This window comes from Erythrolamprus reginae, chromosome 7 (assembly GCF_031021105.1).
Source record: "Erythrolamprus reginae isolate rEryReg1 chromosome 7, rEryReg1.hap1, whole genome shotgun sequence".
NCBI classification, from domain to species: domain Eukaryota; kingdom Metazoa; phylum Chordata; class Lepidosauria; order Squamata; family Dipsadidae; genus Erythrolamprus; species Erythrolamprus reginae.
This window is the reverse complement of record NC_091956.1, coordinates 85,879,541-85,900,765: the sequence shown is the minus strand read 5'-3', so window position 1 is coordinate 85,900,765 and position 21,225 is coordinate 85,879,541. Positions and strand designations below refer to the sequence as shown.

Sequence of the window (21,225 nt, the reverse complement as noted above, 5' to 3'; positions counted from 1 at the left end):
ATGTGATTTCACCGAAACGTCGCATAGACATGCAAAATCACTACCGAGCATTGCACACCAAGACAACTAGACACAAGAACAGTTTTTCCCCAAACGCCATCACTCTGCTAAACAAATAATCCCCTCAACACTGTCAAACTATCTACTAAGTCTGTACTACTATTACCACTGGTTTTTTCTTCGCATTCCTATCACCCATTTCCTCCCACTTAGGACTGTATGCCTCTAACCTGTTGCTTATATCCTTAAGATTTTTATTAATATTGTTTCCTCACTGCTTATTTGACCCCTATAACAATCGTTAAGTGTTGTATCTCTGTGTTGTATCTTTTTAGGGACTTTTAATTATTTGATTTGTTATACATTGTTTTATTATTGTTGTGAGCCGCCCCGAGTCTGCGGAGAGGGGCGGTATACAAATCTAATAAATAATAATAAAAATAATAATAATAATCTCATGATCCTTGACAAATGTATATTTTATGTACACTGAGAGCATATGCACCAATGACAAATTCCTTGTGTGTCCAATCACCCTTGGCCAATAAAGAATTCTCTTCTCTTCTCTTCTACAATAAAGGTAGCCTTAGTACCCATAGCTTTGATTTTCTATCTGGATAACAGGTGCTGGCAAGAGTTTATTTATGTACTTCATTGGAACAAATGCTTTGGATGAAAGTTCTGAATAAAATAACTGGAAGTCTATTCTATTCTCTTCTATTCTCAGCAAGGGTTAATATCAGCAAAAGACAGGAGTGAAAAACCAGGGCTCCGAGAATGCTTTCCCTGAATCTGTATTCTGTGTTTATGAGGATATGAGGTCCTATTATGTCAATAACTATTTTTTCTTATGTTGCGGTGATATATGTTAATGAATTTTGTATCTGTATTCCAACAGTGCCATAAAGTTGGCAAACATAGACCTCTTACAAACAGAAACATGACTTTCAAGGAGGGAATGGGCTCTTTTATGTATTCATTCATGTAAATTGCTGCGTTTAAAATGGCTGAGCATCCAAATTGATAAGAAACAAAATACCAAGTTGAGGCCTTGTGAAATTTATATGCGATCCAGGTTTAAAAATAGCTTCTTTACTATTTATTTAGAGGTCCCCCCGCCCAAGGCTGGATTCACTCATGAAATTGGGAAGCTGTTTGGAGAAGGGGGATCTTATATCCTAAACAATAACAGTTTAGAACAGAAAGCAGCTTATATAATTTTCTAGCTTACTAGCTACTTTCTTTTTATACTATCCTTAGGAAGTAGGCTTTCGAATAACTGGCCCAAAATAAGTTTCATGACTGTGAAGAGGAAGAAAGAAAGAAAGAAAGAAAGAGGGAAAGAGAGAAAGAAAGAAAGAAAGAAAGAAAGAAAAGAAAGAGAGAGAGAAAAGAGAAAGAAAGAGAGAGAGAAAAGAGAAAGAAAGAAAGAAGAAAGGAAAGAGAGAAAGAGGGAAAGAGAGAAAGAAAGAAAGAAGAAAGAAAGGAAAGAAAGAAAGACAGACAGAGAGAAAAGAAAAAGAAAGAAAGAAAGGAAAGAAAGAAAGAAAGAGTGAAAGAGAGAAAGAGGGAAGGAAAGAAAGAGAGAGAGAAAGAAAGAAAGAAAGAAAGAGAGAGAAAAGAGAAAGAAAGAGAGAGAGAGAGAAAAGAGAAAGAAAGAAAGAAAGAAAGAAAGACAGACAGACAGACAGATGCTTGTCTAAGCGAAGGTGCTGTCATTCAGAAGAAGCCAACGGGCCCATCCAGGGCAGCCCAGTTCCTCCGCCTCGCAGAGATTTGCATGAAACCGGCCACAGAGACTCATTCCAGCCCTGAGTGGTTTCCTGACTGGCCTTGGCTGCACATCAATGGAGATGAAAATAAAAATAATGTGCACACGCCGCCCATTCAGTGGGGAGGGCTGGGCTCCATAGTCAAGACTGGCACACTTCCCACAGCCCCCGTTGCTCCTCCAAGAGCTGCTGTGTCAGCAGAGGCTGGAACAGCTGTTGTGGTGATGGGGAGGAAGCAGAGGAAGAGATGGAGGACGGGAAGGGGGGGTGGTCAAAACAAGGCCCCGGGAGCTGCAGCCGGCCAGCGGGATGCTTCGATCCGGCCCATGCGGCCTGCCTAGAAACAGCCAAGGACCAGCCGCGGCCCCCCTGCCAGTGAAAACAGAGCTCGGTGTGTGTGTGTGTGCCTCCTGCACCACCCGCACTCAGTTGTCACAGGCAGGGGGCCATTGAAACAAAATGAAAACAAAAACGTGCAAAAGGCAAAACGTTTCCCAGTTTTCCATTTGAGCCTGCAAGAAGGGACAGGGAAGGAGAAAAGGAAAGAGGGAAGGAAAAAAAGGAGAGATGGGAAGAGAGCGAGGAAGTAAAAATAAGGAAAGGGGGGAAGGAAGAAGAAAGGAGAAGTGTTGTGTCCGGAGGACAACACGTGCGTGTAGTCCTTCATCCAGTAAGGATTTAACAAGAAGGGAGGGAGGGAGGGAGGGAGGGAGGAAGGTGAGAGTGTGGGAGGTTTGGTTTTTGATCCTACTTGCCAGATTCCCATAAGAATACACAATGGGGAAACCAGCAGGAAGTAAGAAGGAAGGAGAGAGGGAGGAAGGAAGGAAGGAAGGAAGGAAGGAAGGAAGGAAGGAAGGAAGGTTTTTGATCCTACTTGCCAGATTCCCATAAGAATACACAATGGGGAAACCAGCAGGAAGTAAGAAGGAAGGAGAGAGGGAGGAAGGAAGGAAGGAAGGAAGGAAGGAAGGTTTTTGATCCTACTTGCCAGATTCCCATAAGAATACACAATGGGGAAACCAGCAGGAAGTAAGAAGGAAGGAGAGAGGGGGGAAGGAAGGAAGGAAGGATGGAAGGAAAAGGAAGGAAGGAAGGAAGGAAGGAAAAGGAAGGAAGGAAGGAAAAGGAAGGAAGGAAAAGGAAGGAAGGAGGAAGGAAGGAAGGAAGGAAGGAAGGTTTTTGATATTACTTGCCAGACTAATATAATTAACTCAGTGCTACCCAATACTGTACGCGTCTACGGAGAGAGGTGGCATACAAATCTAATAAATAATAATAATAATAATAATAATAATAATAATAACAACAACAACAATAACAACAACAATAACAATAATATTGGGTAAAACTGAGTTAATTATAATGCAATTATAAATTATAATTATATTATATATTATATCTTGAACACCCGGTTCGTATCTAGAAAATTTGGACTGACCTCTGTGGGCCGGTCACAGTCCGTGGGTGGGCCGCATCCGGCCCTGGGGCCACATCTTGCCCAGCTCTGATCTAAGGCCTACGCAAGACTTTAATGAATTGTTTTGTATTTCTGGACAGAAACTTCAATATTTATTTATTGAGAGACAAACCATAGAGAAGGGAGGTTGCAGGATTAAAAACAGAGGGCCCCTAAAACTAAGCTCTTAATTATCCTTCCAGCATCGACAGCAAACCAAGCCAGGCCATCTAGTCTATACAGTGGTTGCTAAGGGCAACAGCACCCGCCCACAGTTTGCAATGAAAAGGAACACATGGAATTCAGAAGCTGCAAATGTCCTCACCCGCTCTTGACACCAGGCCTTGGCAAGGTCATTGTAGTCTGAAAGTTGACTTCACCACTCACATGTTGCCTCAAAGATTGCATTATTGGTCATCCTACGTCCATTGTCACTTGAGTGTCCATTGCCTTCTTTTAGACTAAACCTGTCAAAGCCTATCAAAGCCCCTCAGTATATTTATTTCTCACAGTTATTGCTAGGAATCTTGTGCAAATTATTCACTGAACAATGCAAGTCGAGGATAGATAGATAGATTTATATATATATATATTTACATATTTATATATTTATATGTTGTTTTGTTTTTTGCTGAATTTGAAAATTAAGAGAGACTAGGATAGATCTATTGCGGCCTTATTTTGGCCTCATCAGCTAGCCATACCCTCACCGGGACTTGAACCTGCAACCTTTGCCTTGTAAGGCAGAGAATTAACCTCTAGGCTACAGTATCCAATCCCCTCAGCTCTGCACCAGGGAAGGGTTACATATTTTTGTGTCAAATCACCCTGGTGTATATTGAAGGATATAAATATATTTATATATTTATTTAATTAATTAATTAATTAGATTTGTATGCCGCCCCTCTCCGAGGACTCAGAATCAGAGGAGGGCTCTTCCTGGTTTGTTCCAGTTCGCCTGTCACAATGACATTAACAGATTGGATCGTTTCGGTGCCGTTCAGTGGGCGCCGCCATATTTTTTTAAAAAAAAATTCAAAAAATTTCCCAATTTTCTTCTGTGCATGTGCAGAAGTTGAGTTTCCAGCACTGTGCATGCGGTCGCCATCTTGTTTTTAATTCCCCCCCCCGGTGTTTTGCAATGCGCCTGCGCACGGCCATGAGCGGTGGCCACATGGTGCGGGTGTAAGCAAGCTACCAGTGAGTTAAGTTGGAAGCCACCCCTGCTTGATATAAAGAGCAAGAAGTCACCAGCATGGAATAACATGGTTTACGGACTGACTATCATTTGTTCCGTTTTGGATTGCATGTTGGCTTCTGCCGATAAGGGATTTTATTGAAATGTTCTCCTGAAACAACTTCAGCTGCCACAATAGTTTCATATCAATCACATGATGTATCCCTTCCTTATGTCCAGGGATGGGCTCTAGCCGGAACGCTAAATTGGGATCGCCACCATGGCTGGTGCGTGCTTGCAACGCCAGCGCGATTTTGATATGTGCTATATGTTCTGTGGATTCTCTCTCTCTCTCTCTCTCTGTATCAGTAGTGGGTTGCTACCGGAACAGTAAAAGACACACTAGTAGCAAAAGTTGAGCTGCGTGTGCAACTTTGAATGTCTTGCGTATGTGCGTGCCCCAGCGTGTTTTTGTTTCTACACATGCGCAGGAAGCAATATTTTGCGAGGGGACCTGTGTACGTGCGAGATTTCAGTGGGTTTTTTTGCTTCGGGGCATGCCGGTAGCGGCGGTAGGAGCAATCCGCCCCTGGTGTGTATGTGGGAGCTATACATAACCTTCAGTTTTGGGCTGTGCATGTGAGATGAGTCGTCCCTCTGGGCATGATTTCAAGCAAAGAGTGCACAGCCATCTGTTCCCGATGCTTCGCTCACAGCTTTGATGGCTCTCTCAGAAAATAATTGCCGCGGCTCTATATTTCCAACTCACAGAAGAGTAATCAGCTGGGTGATTAAGGTTTACATTTTTCAGGTCTGCCTCTCCAAAAAAATAAAAGGAAAGGAAAGGGCACATTGTTGGTTGTCTCTTCTTCTTGCCATCTTATTTTATCTCTCAGTATTGGTATAACAACATACGGTGGGACCTCTGCTTACGAGCTTCATTCGTTTCCATGACCAGATTCTTCAGTAGAAAAGTTTGTAAGAAGAAGCGATTTTCCCCATAGGAATCAATGTAAGAGCAAATAATGTGTGCGATTGGGAAACCACAGGGAGGGTGGAGGCCCTGCTTCCTCCCAGGAGATTCCTAGAGAGGCCCCACAGAGGCTTTTCCCCACCTTTTCCGGCCCTGTTTCCTCCCAGGAGATTCCTAGAGAGGCCCCACGGAGGCTTCTCCCTGCCTTTTCCGGTTACAGTTTCGGAGGCTTGGGTTTGTAAGTGGAAAATGGTTCTTGAGAAGAGGCAAAAAAATCTTGAACACCTGGTTCTTATCTAGAAAAGTTCATAAGTAGAGGCGTTCGTAGGTAGAGGCGCCATTGTATAATTTTCTAAGATTTGGTTCTTGGGAGTAAGAAAAAGCTATTCAGAGAAGGTGCACTGCTTCTTTCTTTCTTCTCGACTTATGACTGTTGCCTACTTAGTAAATGTATACATTGAGATCTGAACGTTCTGTCACAATTCATTCAGTTAACTCCAGTGATCTATTACTCTGATCTCCCTCTTAAAATGGTAGTTGCTGACTTTTAATTCCGTATGGGAACATGAAGTAGGAAAATAAAAATTGCTCATAGGATTGCATCTCTGTAATTAGGAAACAGCAATAACAACAGTGTCTCGTTCTATAGGATTGTTTTGGGAATGACTGAGATGAATAAAACATTTAAGCTCTTAAAAATATTACTAATATTATTAATTATTAACACAATTTGTAGAAACCATGCATTAGTGCAGTGACTGTTCTGATCTTCATAGAGATTTAATCCAGCATAACTTTGGTTCAGTTTTTTAAGCATTTAGATAGATAGAATTCTTGATTGGCCAAGTGTGATTGGACACAAACAAGGAATTTGTCTTTGGTGCATATGATGCTCTCAGCGTACATAAAAGAGAAATAGAGATTTGTCAAGAATCATGAGGTCCAACACTTAATGATGGTCACAGGGGTCAAATAAGCAATGAGGAAACAATCATTAATTAAAAAATCTTAAGGCTACCAGAAACAAGTTACAGCCATACAGTCATAAGTGGGAGGAGATGGGTGAGAGGAATGATGAGGGAATAAATTAGTAGTGCAGACAGTGTTGAGGGAATTATTTGTTTAGCAGAGTGAGGGCATTTGGGAAACAACTGTTCTTTTGTCTAGTTGTCTTGATGTGCAGTGCACTTGCAGGACAATACTGCTGCTACAAATCCCTATCTTATGCCCATAAATATCCCTAGCTTACGTCCATAAATATTATTTCTGTATTTAAGAAAAATTACCATATCCGGATTCATGAAGATGGTTGAAATTAGGTCCAATCAACACTTTATATATTGGAACTCTCGGCTTTATATGGTTCTCTTCACAATTTTGCCATTTTCTTTTGTTGATTGGCATTGGTTATAGTATGCTTTCCTGCTTATTTTTAGTGCCTATATTTTTAGAATATTTTTAGTTCATTTCATTCCAGCTCTATTATGTTTTGAGGCCAGACCTATCATGTGGGAAACAAAAAACATGAATCTGTTCTGCAACATTAATGCTCATAGCTGCAAGACTTTATTCTACTTAGTGAAGTGTCTCCGCTGGCATTAAATGTGAGAAGAGACTCGTGGAAATAGCTTTCCATCGGTTCTGTGAAATAAACTGTAAAAAATATTCAGCCCAGACCTAATTTTCTTTAAGAATCCACATAATATCCTGAAAATACAGAGGAATTGTATTGTCAATGAATAGAAAAGCCCTGAGAATAGATACACAGATGGAAAGTGAAATGATCCTCCAAAATTTTGATTAATGAAGCAGTCTTCCACACAGGGCAGAATATCTCTGATGCTACGCCTGCGCTAAACAGGGTGTGGGCTTGGCCAGCACGTGACTCATCCGGCCTGCGGCCTGGGAGTTTAGACATTCTACTCCCCCGCCCCACTTGAAAAGAACTCTGTTCCAACTGCCAGTTGTCTTATATTAACATGCTCTGATGCTAAGGAGTTACACGTTCTACACAAATTTTCAATCTTTAAATGTCATTGCATCATGCCTGATTGTAACAACTCATTAATTTTCAAGTTTTAACTGTCAATTTATCAAACCTGATTGTGTAGTATTGTAGCGAAGCGTGGGCATCCAACTACTAGTCTTAAATACTGCCAGTCTATCTAGAACCAGTAGCCTGGAAGTTTGAATCCTACTGAATCTATTCTACGAGCCTACGGAGAGGAGCGGCATACAAATCTAATAAATAATAATAATAATATTTAATGAGTGCGGATATATTATACGGCAGCCCATAGTTCCCTAAATTACTCCAGATGAGCTCACATCAAAAGGCCTGGAAGTCAGACAGATGGCATAAGCAGAATTGGAAATATTCTGCTGTTTATGAATGAACGTTATGTTACATATCCACAGCTGCAACTTATCTATGCTCAATAAAACTAGGAAGGAGTTGCATTATCTCGTATTATCCAGCATGCTAGGCAGGCTTTTTAAATCGAGAGATCCATGCCAAACCGTTCAGTTTTGAGAGATTTCAGATAAATGGAATGAGAAGCTTTAGAATTTCTCTAGTCAATGAGAAGCCTCTCCAATCAATCAAAGTGACAGACGGGTTCCTCACAAAATGTGCCTCAATTGCAAATGATTATTCAAATGCCTAATTAGATTGGGAGCAACCACGCAGAAATATTAAGAAGGAAGTTAAAAATATTCAAGTCAATGTACTATAGCAGGGGTATCAAACTCGAGGCCCTCGGCCAGATCAGTTCCATGGGGTGCTTAGGTCTGGTCCCTGGGGGGCACCCTGGAAAGAACCAACGACCAGCACACAGCGCCTCTGCCGGTGAAAATTGAGCTCAGGATGGCTGCACATTTTCACCGGTAGAGGGACGCAGAAGGCCGTTCACCGTCGGAAACAGAGCTCAGGAGCCTCTGTTTTCACTGACACTGGCCTTGGGCCACCACCAGTGCCCTCGATACAAGTGACGTTGAGTTGGCCATGCGCACCCCAGCAACACTCACCCTGCACCCCAAGGTAAAACACAACCTTGATGCGGCCCTCAATTATATTGAGTTTGACACTCCTGTACTATAGGGTGTTTTCCTATACAGTGACCCCTTGTTTTTCACTGGGGATGTATTCCAAGCCCCCCCCCCCCCCCGTGAAAAACGAATTTCCGTGAAGTAGAGGAAAGATATATATTTTTAAATGTATTTAACAAGTATTTGGACTTTTAAAACCCACCCTTTGCATTAAACAGTCATTCTATAATGTTTCTCAGCTGGAACTACATGTGATGTCCTACCAGTTTCTTTCATAGAGTACAGTAGGACTGTAGAAGAATTTTATGAATTTTTAATGGATTAAATTTTTTGATGGATTTAAGGGATTTAAGACCCCTTTGAAAACCTGCGGAGTAGTGAATCCGTGAAAGATGAACCGTGAAGTAGCAAGGGATTACTGTATATCCTGTACTATAGGGCAGTGATGGCGAACCTATGGCATGAGTGCCACAGGTGGCACATGGAGCCATATATGCTGGCACACAAGCCGTTGCCCATGCTCAGCTACAGCATGTGTGTGCCAGCCAGCTGATTTTTGGTTCGCACAGAGGCTCTGGCAGGGTGTTTTTGGCTTCCGGGGAGCCTCCAGAGGGATGGGGGGGGCGTTTTTACTCTCCCAAGGATCCAGGGAAGCCTTTGGCGCCTGGGGAGGGCAAAACACGAGCCTACTGGGCCCACCAGAAGTTGGGAAACAGGCCGTTTCGGTCTCCAGAGGGCCTCCGGGAGGGTGGGAAGCTGTTTTTGCCCTCCCCAGGCATTGAATTATGGATGTGGGCTCTCGTGAATGCGCGATAACATGCACACACGCTCTTTTGGCACCTGAGGGGAAAAACTCTTCGTCATCACTGCTATAGGGTGTCCCAAATGGCAACAGCAAAGAAGGACTGGCCCAGATTTCCGTGAAAGAAATGCAGTCAATCGTCTTTTGTGCAACGCCCCAAAGAATCTTTCGATTCCCTCAATATAAAAACAGAATACAATGTTAACTGCACAAATATTAAAAATAACTGAATATATTTCAAGGGACATTAATGGAGGCGTCCAGGTTCTTTTCTGAACAACAGTATGGAAGCAGGATCCCACTGGCTTTTGGGGGGGAAATGTTTTGACTTGACAATCTAATCCATAAAACTGGTTTCTCCAATAGGCCTTCATCTATCCTGCACAGGTGCCAAGGTTAGGCAATGGGATGTTCATTTTAGTTGATCTGGTATTTATCCTACTTTTCGGCTGTTGTCTACCTCTAATGTAGAATTAACATGTTCATACTGTATTTTTTGGCGTATAAGATGTCCCCCCCCCCAAAAGAAATGTCAGTGTGTCCCACCCAAGCACCCCAGTTGTGTAAAGAATGGGATGGGCAGAGGGTCTGGGAATCTTGCAGAGGGCTCCCGGGGACTGGGAGGAGGCAAAAACACCCTTATTTTGGGGGGTGGGGGAAAGGTGAAAATGGGCCTTTTTTCACAAATGGGGTCCTTTGTGCCTTCCCTCAGCCCCTAGGGAGCCCTCTGCAGCCCCTAGGGAGCCCTCCCAAACCTTCTGTGCACCTCTTTTTTGCAAAATATTTTTTTATTTTTTATTTATTTATTTATTTATTGGATTTGTATGCCGCCCCTCTCCGTGGACTCGGGGCGGCTAACAACAGTGATAAAAACAGCATGTAACAATCCAATACTAAAACAATTATGGGCTGTTTTTCACAAAAATTGGTAAATTCTTGCCTTCCCCCAACCCCCAGGAGCACTCTGGATAAAAAAAATGGATCTGTTTTTGTAAAAAACTGGATGCACAAAGGATTTGGGAGGATTTGGGAGGCCTGCAGAGTGCAGAAGGCAAAAATGACACTGTTTTGCAAAAAATGGGCCCATTTATGTGAAGAAATGGGGCACGCAGATGGTTCGGAAGGCTTGAGAGTGCTCTTCGGTGGGTCAGGGAGGACAAAAACTTTTTTTCTTGCTTACCTCTTTGAAATCTTGTTGGATCTGATACATCAGTGCATCTTATAGTCCAAAAAATACAGTATATCTCAATGTTATATATTAGGTAGCAGGGTTACCACTTTGTCACAACAATGGCTCTTGCGCTGTTCCTACTAAGCGCCTCAAGAACACAACCACAGCTTCTGGGCAGGAGTCAATCCAAGAGGCACCTGTTTACATTTCTGTTTTGCTCTCAGTACTAGACAGCTTATCATGGGATATTAAGAGGACAGCACCATAATTGTTTGGAGTGATAAAACATTAGGGAATAGTAGAAAATTGAATTGACAGTTCCCAGATTCAGCAGACAGGCTCTGATTACAGGAGAAGCGTCCATGTCATGGTTAAAAACCCACCAGAAGGATTTTTAATTATGCTTCCATCAGACCTGGAGATGGCCTTGATTGCTAATTTGTTTCATGTAGGAGCAATTGGCACGGAGGCCTGAATGGTTAAGTATTCGATTATCTCAGTGTTTCCCAACCTTGGCAACTTGAAGATATCTGGACTTCAACTACCAGAATTCTGGGAGTTGAAGTCCAAATATCTTCAAGTTGCCAAGGTTGGGAAACACTGGTTATCTGACCATGAATGCATCGTGTGGGAATACTGTTGAAACTATAAATCTGTCGCAAGTGACAATCCAAGACACATGGCACTCAAAACCTTGGATGTGGTGATCTCCAGAGACTTTGGAAAGTTAACCTCTTATCTTATATACTTCCTGCATCAGCCCGGAGGACAGATTCAAGTTGCCCCAGGAGTTGTTGATGCAGTTTTACAGAAAAATTATTGAGGCTGTCATTTGTAACTCCCATAACTGTCTGGTTTGGTACAGCAACCAAACAGGACAGGTCCAAAATCCAGTGGATATTTAGGACTGCAGAAAGAACTATTGCAACCTGCCTGCCTTCCATGAAGTTCTGTTTATCGCGCAAATCAGAAGATAAAGGGTTCGTTCCAAAAGTAATGCAATTGAATTTCCCGCGCCGCTCCTATTGGTCAGAGTGGGACCAAAGAACTTGGAGGTTCTGAAGAAGCCAAAAACGCCGTCCCAGAGCCTCTGCGTGAGCCAAAAATCAGCTGGCTGGCACACACATGTTGGAGCTGAGCTAGGGCAATGGCTCGCATGCCAGCAGATATGGTTCCATGTGCCACCTGTGGCACCAATGCCATAGGTTCACCATCACTGCCCTATACTATTTCAGACAGGTGGTTATCCAATCTCTTCTTTAAAACGTCCAGTGTTTACAATTTCTGGAGCACAGTCATGCACCCCCCTGGCATTGCTTGGCATCCCCCCCACACACAGGGGGGTCTGCCCCACTATTTCAGAAGCACCGGTCTAATCCCACTTGGCCAAATAAAACATTCAATTCTCTTAAACAGCACCGACATCTGTTGATGTAGAAACAGGCACCGTTTCCATTTATTCACAGCTCTATAGTTAGGCAAGAACCTTTTCACAAGCCCTGCACAAATATCTCTTCACTTGCCTCCACAGGCTGTCAGAGATGGGGGGGTGGGGGTGGGATGCATCCTCTCAAAGCTATTTTTAGCAGACAACAGCCTGCCCTTACAATTTGTTCAGCACATAACTGCCTGCAAATGATTTCTGAATAACCATCAGCGAGCATATGACTTTTCACAGTTGCTAATAACACCTACCTACCGTCTACAGAAGATCTTGCATTTAATGCTGTAAAGATTCCAAAAGGATAAAATATGGCACATTAACTGGATAAATGATTCTATAGTTGTGACTTTTGAAGATGAATTTTGATGAATAGGTTATTGTTTCATTATTGCTATTTATTCAATTGAGATGCTCTTTCCCCCTAGGCCTTTACAATTTTATGCATGGTATGTCTGTATGTATGTTTGGTTTTTTATATTAATGGGTTTTTAATCGCTTTTATTCTTGGATTATTATTGTACACTGTCTTATTATTGCTGTTAGCCGCCCCGAGTCTCCGGAGAGGGGCGGCATAAAAATCCAACCAACCAACCAACCAACCAACCAACCAACCAACCAACCAACCAACCAACAAACAAACAAACAAACATGCCTATCATTATCAGAAAAGCAAAGGAGCTGTTTCTCCCATGGGGTTGAATGTGTATCACCCTTAGGATAAAAGAAATGGAATATTGTTCCCAAAAAGGAAGATTTGAAATCACGGTATGGGATGGAACCAGGATCTTCACTGAGATCTACACAGTCATCGTTCTGCAAAAATGATCAAGGCAGAATCAATTGTTATGAAAAGTGGACACTCGGATAATATACGGACTGCGCTAAGAAACATCCCTTCATTAGAAAATGAAATGGGCCAAGACACTAATCATTTTTCTCTGGAAAATCTGCTTCTTTCTCCTTGCAAGATGAAGAACCGGTTTCCACTTTTTTCAGAGGAGTTTTGGAACATGCAAATGAAGGCCCATCTCTTTCTGATTTGTTCTAGCACCCGTCTCTCTTCAGACGCCCTCTGCAGCAGCAACAGCAGGCAGTCAGGCAGCGCTATGAAAAGATATAGCTGCTTTAATGAGCCGTAGATGGTGGCTGTGTTCCAAATCAGGTCAGAAGTACAGTGGCGCCTCTGCTTAAGAACGTTTCTAAACAAGAACCGGGTGTTCAAGATTTTTTTGCATCTTTTCAAGACCCATTTTCTACTTAAGAACCTGAGCCTGGAAAAATTTCTCAAGAAATTTGAGAGCGGCACGAAGGCCCAGCCAGTTTCCTGCCATTCCCCCTGGGTTTCTCTCTCTGGCGCAGTGTACGGGAGGCAGCCTTGCACCAGATGTATGGGAGGCGCATGCTCCTCCTCGCTGCCTCAGAGTCCCTCTTTTTTTTTTAAGCCTTAAAGTTTTGGGGTTTTTTTATTCCCCTCCCCTCACCTTCTTCCTTCAGCAGCGACTGTCTTCCTCCTCCTCTCCCTCGTCCTCCTCCCACCCAAATTCTGAGCTTTCATTTCTTTCCTAATGGGTTTGCACACATTATTTGCTTTTACATTGATTCCTATGGGAAAAATTGCTTCTACTTACAAACTTTTCTACTTAAGAACCTGGTCACAGAACGAATTAAGTTCTTAAGTAGAGGGACCACTGTATTGCACAGAATCTTCTGTTCACGTTTTTTTTGTTCACATTTCCCCCCCCCCCCCTCTATGTTATGTTGACTATGCCAATTGCAGAATATTTCTAGCAAAAAGGAATGGCATGAGGATGCATTTATTTAAAGAATTTATATGACCGCCCATCTCACATCACAACTATTTATGCTCATACTGTGAGCGTATCTTCTAATGTATGCATTTGATATAAATTTTGCTTAAAATATACATCCCCGAAGTATGGGGTTTCCCCCCCTAAAATTAATGCATTTTCTTCGCACTTTTCCCCAACATACTCATTTGTAGCTTTAAAAAATGATTTAGAGAACTGGAAATATTCGTGGGTTTACCTTGCATATGAATTAGGAAAAGTGAACTTGAGCAAGTGTGCGTTGTAATAGGAATAAAATGTATTTCTCCTCTGCCCCTAATGCGACACTCAGCCATCGTTTCCTGCCAGCCATTCATCTATCCTCTCAGAAACCTGGACAAATGCTATGAGCTAGAGAGCTAATAAGAGAAAAGAGATTGGGGACCGGTTGGCCCACCGAACCCATTCCCACACAAGAGAAAGGGGAGGTCGTCACTCAATGCACATTGAACTTCAATGAAGAGGTGATGCTTTCCAGAGTTCCCAAGTTCCCATCACACCATCCAAGCAGTAGCAGGTTCAGGATGTCACACCAGTAGTGAAAATTGAGCTGCGCATGCAGTTTTGCGTCTCTGACATATGCACACGCACATCCAAGCGGGATTTTGCTTCTTCGTATGTGCACGAAGCAAAATCTCACGCGCGCGAGAGATTTTGGTGGGGTTTTTTGCTTCTGCGCATGCCTGGTGTTGTGGTTGGCTCTAGGCCAGCTCCTGTGGCTGGGGATTTTGATGTGGACCAGTGGGAGACCTCTGTTTATAGCAGACCCGTCTGGCTGCCAGCTGCCTCGGACAGTGAGGCTGGGTCACAAGCAGAGGAAGGCAGTGGAGGAGAAGAGACAGACAGGGGAGTGGGTGCAGCCAGCCCACCAGCTAGTCCCCCAGCTAGAGGGTCCTCGGACTCAGAAGGGGAAGACGTCATGAATAACGCTATCTTGAATCCCCGCGTGCGCAGGATCTTGGGGTGGCAGGAACAGCTGCACAGGTGTAAAAACAGATAATGGAGTGCAGCTGTTCAGAGTTTAATTACGCCGCTGAAACCCTGATAAATAAGGGAGGGTTGGAGTGCTGGGCGTGGGTGTTTATCGTTAGCGTTTTGGAAGAAGAAAGAAAATTGAGCAATGTGGTTTGTTTTCTGTTTTGGGATTTCTGTGCGGGATTGGAGTGCGGAACTCTGGCTTCATTGATTCATAAGTCACTCCTCTGCTCTGGCACAAGCCTCAACATCTCAAGTGAACTTTTGATGTGTGAGTAACTGTAACCTTTTGAGACTCGTAAAACAGTCATTGGTTTGGCATTTCAAGTAAGCGTTTTTGCCTCTGTACATAAATGAGACTTTCTTGATTCAATTGCCCTGTGTTTGGATTAATTCTGGACTCATGGGTGGCTAATTGTCATTAGCCAGGCAGAACACCTGGAAACAAAAAAATCACCAAAATCTTGCACATGCAGGCATCACCTTGAAGATTTTATCTCACAAGGAGACGCGCACAAGAGAGAGATTTTAGTGATTTTTTTACTCCCGCGCATTGTACAGAAGCAAAACCTCACTGGGACCTGTGCATGCGCATGCAGGAGAAGCAAAGCTGCGTGTGCAGCTCACCTTTATCTTTATGCATACCGGTAGCACCCCACTACTGGTACTGAACCTCTGCGCATTACACAGAAGCCTTTGTGCATGCGCAGAGGGTTCACTGCCAGCTGCTTTCACGCAGTGGCGACCGGGGAACCGATTCGAGGGCATGGCGAGCTGGCCATCACTACCAGTTTGACAAATGGGACCAAATTTCCGCCACTGGCTTGTGCAAATTGGTCCGAACTGGTAGCAACCCACCACTGATCTCTAGCCACCAATAACCATGCTACGTTTGCTAAAGATTGCGTCCAAGAAAGTGAAAATAAATACAGAACAAAAACTACTTTGCTTCCTTGGAATCCTGTTAAATAAAAGAGTGGGGGAGGGGGGGTAAAATCACCTGTCCATCAAATCCTGAGAAGCCACAGAAAACTCTTGGAATCTCAAGGAAGCGTCTGCAACATTATGGATCCTTCATACAGTCAATAGCTGCTCTCCAGGGTGCAGCTCTCCCGCGCAGAATCGCTTGTGCAAAGAGAAAAGAGGTGATTGCGCAGAGGAAGAGCCAGTTCCTGGCATAAATATATCATCTGCCAAGACAGAAAACTGCTGCTGATGCAAATGGGTAACAGAAATGGAAGGTTGTGAAAGAACAGGGCTCCAGCTTTCCAATGTCAACCGCAATCAGCATTTCCAACTGCATTCTGACTCAAAGGATAATTACATCTCCTTTCAAGCCAAGGTTTTCACCCTGGTTCCAAATGCAGGATCCGCCACGAAAAAGGACAAAAGCCAGCCCAGGAATTGGCGCTAGGAAATGTTGGAAGAATAGAGAACCGCCTAGCTCGCCTCGTTGATTAGAAGAAAGAAAAGAAACACTAGCGGAGTAAGACCTATTAGGCGAGATACCACCAAGACATCATAAGGATGTATGATTGTTCTACATCAGGAATGTCAACCTCAAGGTCCGCAGGCCGAATCTGGTCCATGGGGTGCTTAGAACTCTGGAAACAGCCAAGGACTGGCCGGTGGGGCCTCTGCCAGTGGAAACAGGGCTCAGGGGGCTCTCACAACCCTGTTTTCCCTGTCGGATGATTGCAAGAGGCCACCGTGGCCAAAAACGGAGCTCACAAGACTGCCCGTGGCCCTCCCAAGCTCAAGTTGAGGTAGCTCTCAACTTCCAACAATTCATTTAGTGACCACAATTATAACGCACTGAAAAAAGTCACTTATGACCAGTTTTCACATTTACGATCATGGCAGCATCCTCAAGGTCCTGTGATCAAAATTTGGGCCCTTGGCAACTGGCATGTATGCATGACAGTTGCATGATTCCAGGGTCACGTGATCACCTTTTGCAACCTTCCCAGCGAGCTACCAACAAGCAAAGTAAATGGGGGGGGGGAGAGTCAGATTCACTTAACAACTGCAATGATGCGCTTATTGGAACAAAGCTGAGGCAAAACTCACTTAACAACTGCCTTGCTTAATGACAGAAATGCTGGCCTCAACTGTGGTTGTGAAGCTGAGGACAACCTGCCCTTGTGTTAAGGAACACCACCAATTCACTCATCTCGTGGTCATGGCTGTAGACAGGATTGGGTCAGGCCGAAGCCTTCGCTTTGAGCTAGAGACTTTGGCCGGCTTTCTCTCTGTTTCTATCTGAAGAAGCCAAGGATTAGATTGGATTGGTTTTTTAATAATTTAATTTAATTTAATTTAAAATTTAATTTAATTTAAAATTTAATTTAATTTAATTTAATTTAATTTAATTTAATTTAATTTAATTTAATTTAATTTAATTTAATTTAATTTAATTTAATTTCTATGCCGCCCAATCCTAATGGGACTCAAAACTTAAAACTTTCTTCATTCATTATCAAGCTGCACTTTTCTCTGTCTTTTTCTCTCTGTTCCTTTATTTTTGGATATGATAGTATGGGGCCACAAAGAAGCCAAAGAGGCTCCACGGCTGACGTTCCATCCCATCCCTTTTTGTGGGATTTCCACAGATGGACAGAATCTCTTGCACTGCCAAGCAGGAGAAATTTGATGGAGGAGGCTGTGTTGAAAGCTCACATTAGCAGCCAGCTTAAAAGTATGCGGGCGCTGACAGAAAAGTGAAGACAGTGGAGAATCACCTCCTAGCAAGTTAAGATGCTTAAATTTGGCAGCAAAATGGCAGGATATGCCTTTTATTTTTCCAAAATATTGGATGGAAAAGAAAGTTGGGAGGTCATGTAGGATTTTTGTAGAATGTAAAAGGCCTCTCATCTCTTACTTCCATTTTTAAAAAAAAACTATTATTATTATTATTATTATTATTATTACTGTATTATTATTATTATTACTATTATTACTATTATTATTATTATTATTATTATATATTTATTAGATTTGTATGCCACCCCTCTCTGAAGACTCGGGACGGCTCACAACAACAACACAATATACAGAATACAAATCCAATATTAGATAAAAAGCTGAATTTAAAGCCCATAAATATTGAAAACAATCGTTACTGCACAATCACACCATTCTCATATATTACAGTGAGAAAAAAAGGTGGTGGGGTGGAAGAGATAGTTAGCCCCCCCATGCCTGGCGACATAGATAGGTCTTCAACATCTTGAGGAAGGCGGGAAGAGTGGGGGTAATTTGAATCTCCGGGGGGAGTTGATCCAGAGGGCCAGGACTGCCACAGAGACTCAGCCTTCCATCCTTCTGAGGTGGGTCAAATGAGGACCCGGATTGTGGGGGCAATAGGCTGGCTCTGTTTTTTTAAAAAGTGCTATTGCTAACATGTTGTAAGCCGCCCTGAGTCTAAGGAGAAGGGTGGCATAAAATGAATGAATGAATGAATGAATGAATGAATGAATGAATGAATGAATGAATGAATGAATAAAATAAGTCACAAAAGGGCCATCGTTCCACACTCGTTGGCTGGGGAATTGAAGTCCAAATATCTTCAAGTGGCCAAGGTTGGGAAAGACCGCTGTAAAGGAAGCTGGATGAGCCAAACACAAAGCAAACAGGTATTCGGACACAAGTCCCCCGGAGAGCACGTCCTACCTTTGTGTCTCAAGGCAGGGCAAGGAGGTCAGGACCTTTAAAACTGAGGCGCTGGGCCACCTATGGATGGGAAGACGGGAAGCTCCGCAGCTAAATGCCAACTCCTCCGGCCACTCTCCCTCCTCAGGTTGTCTTCTGCGTAGAATCTCCGCTTCATCTGGAGCTCAGAGGCAAGGCAGGGCAGGGAGACTTGGGATCCCCAGTTTCACACCTGAGGAAACAAGAAACGGGGGGTTACGGTGGGTTCTTCCTAAAATGCGAAGGTCTAGGGGGCAACCACACTAAAAGAAACCAACCTGAAGCCAATATCGTTGATGGATAATTGTCCACCTCAGAGGTGTCAGACCTCAGACCTCGCCACGACCTGTAAGGGCCTACGGGGTCAGACTTCTTTGGGTCCCATCAGCCAAGCAAACTGTCGGCGAAGAGGCATCATAAATTTGATGTTTAACAAACTCAGTGTCACTGAAATATTTTCCAGTGAAAATATTCAATAAACCATGTATCCTATAGGTGTGAACTCTACATTTTGATGGCAGAAAGTGGTAAGGAAACCAACAGATTTTGTATCGAAGTTATTCACCAACACCTCCACACAAAACTCTCTTCTTTTCTAATGACTTCTTTCTGAACGGATTTAGAATTATGGCTTTATTGTACGATCGCATTCATTACGGCCTCTAATGGAAGCATTCTGCATGAAGAAACCTCCTTGCATATTAAATGCAACGATGCTTCATATTTCTCCCCTGGTTTTGAATAAAAGAGGATATTCGTCTTCCCTGGGCCTCCATCACTCTCTTCAGGTCGCTTCTGTGAAATGTCTGCCCAAATCTTTAAGAACAATAGAGGACAATCGCTCTGATTCCTGCATTAGTCAGACTTCCTTTTGGCTGGAGAAAATCTAATTAGACCTCTTCTATAAAGTGCCCGTAATTGAGTTGGATGGCAACAGGAAACAGACTGTACTGAATATATAGCACACAAAATATTCTGCAAATGAACTGGCACCGTAGAACAAGGATTGGCTCCTCTTCCCGCAAGGCTGACGGGCAAGATTCTGGATGTAGTGACCTCCTTCCAAGTAGGCCTACTAGCCACACAGTCACAGACTTTGGCCCAGTTACTATTCCACAGCCCCATCTACTTTATAGACTTCCTTTTGTGCAATGCAATATCCCCAATGCTCACCATCTTCAGTTCTCACTGTAAGGCAGAATACAAATACCGCGGGGGAGGGCCTTCTCTGTGGCTGCCCCGGCTCTATGGAACCAACTACCTCCCCCATGTCCGTACTGCTCCCACCCTACTGGCCTTATATTATTTTGTAAGCCCTTCAGGATTGGGCGGCATAGAAGTCGAATAAATAAATAAAATAAATAAATAAATGAAATAATAACAATAGCATCACCTCCCAGGTGTGATTCCACGCCATAGTGAACACAAGAACAAGGGGACACAATCTGAAGTTAGTTGGGGGAAAGATCAGAAGCAACGTGAGGAAATATTATTTCACTGAAAGAGTAGTAGATCCTTGGAACAAACTTCCGGCAGACGTGGTTGGTGAATCCGCAGTAACTGAATTTAAACATGCCTGGGATAAACATAGATCCATCCTAAGATAAAACACAGGAAATAGTACAAGGGCAGACTAGATGGACCTTGAGGTCTTTTTCTGCCGTCAGACTTCTATGTTTCTATGTTTTTTAATTTTATCTATTTATTAATTGGACTTTTATGCAAAGTTGCGCATCTTCCCATCTCTGTTAGAGCCGTTACTGATGCTCATACAACCATTGTGAAAGTCTGAATGTACAGTGGAGGGCAGGAGAGTCAAACTCAAGGCCCGGGGGCCCGATCAGGCACACAGGGTCCATAGATCTGGCCTGTGGCGCCACCCTGGAAACAGGGAAGGATGGGCCCTTTGTGCTTCTGCCAGTGTGCAGCCCTCCCGAGCTCCGTTTTTGCTGGCAGAGCCTTACAGGAGGCCGTCACAGCCAAAATGGAGCTTGGAATCCCATTTTCTCTGGCAGAGCTGACACAAGTAACGTCAAGCTGGCCACGCCCACCTCAGCAATGGCCCCGCCCTCCCAAGGTCAAACATAACCCTGATGCGGCCCTCAATGAAATCGAGTTTGTAGGCTCAATTAGAATAATTAGATTGGTTGGCCTCGGACTGCACAAACTTGAAATTTCTGTACAATACACAGAAACAACTTTTTTCCAAATCAGTTCAAAATTCCGAATTGATCTGATTCAAGTTAGATTCAATTCACTGGACCAATAGGCACTCATTTGCCAAATCAAACCACGTTTTGCTTGATTCTGCAATTTAATGTATGCTGCTTCAACTAAGTATGTTACTTGTATTGTCAGTTGTACGGAATATCTAAAGTATGTTTCATTTCCGCACTTCAAATTTACTTTATTAAATATGAGAACATATTCAATCTGTGTCACTAATAATCTTCTCTAACTTGGATACCCTGAAAACTCTATAATTTATTTAATTATTCATAATTAACGGAAATAACTTTCATTATTCAATTTCCTTCTAGTCTTTCTCTTCTTTAAAATGTATAATTAAGTAAACTATCCAACAAAACTACAAAAAAGGCTAATTAATTATACTCCCCCACCCCAAAATAAGGGAAGGAGAGAGGAAGGAAGGAAATTGCCATCCCTGATTTAGATATATATCTATCCAGTTTGGAGCAGACAGAAACATCAACTGCTGAAGAGACTCCTGCCATGTTAACTATGTAATTAGTGAAAATAATTTAGTTTGCAGAAGCAAAGGAAGCAGTTCTCCGCTTGCGTGCTTATTTTTCCATCTTTTTCTAGCATGGGTGGATAAAATATTCCCCAAACACAAGCAATACAAC

The 21,225-nt window shown here is 43.0% G+C and overlaps 1 protein-coding gene across 5 annotated transcripts in view; it reads right to left on the bottom strand.

Annotated features, from left to right (window-relative positions):
- MAPK10 (mitogen-activated protein kinase 10) overlaps positions 1 to 21,225 on the bottom strand; it is a 252,552-nt gene that overhangs the window by 195,668 nt on the left and 35,659 nt on the right. For 3 of the 5 annotated variants that reach the window (XM_070758061.1, XM_070758063.1, XM_070758067.1), the window contains exon 2: positions 18,341 to 18,551. The gene's annotated coding sequence lies outside the window, so the exon portion shown is untranslated. Of the gene's footprint in view, positions 1 to 18,340; positions 18,552 to 18,636; positions 18,756 to 21,225 lie in introns of all 5 variants that reach the window. The other 2 variants (XM_070758064.1, XM_070758062.1) reach the window with 1 other exon arrangement.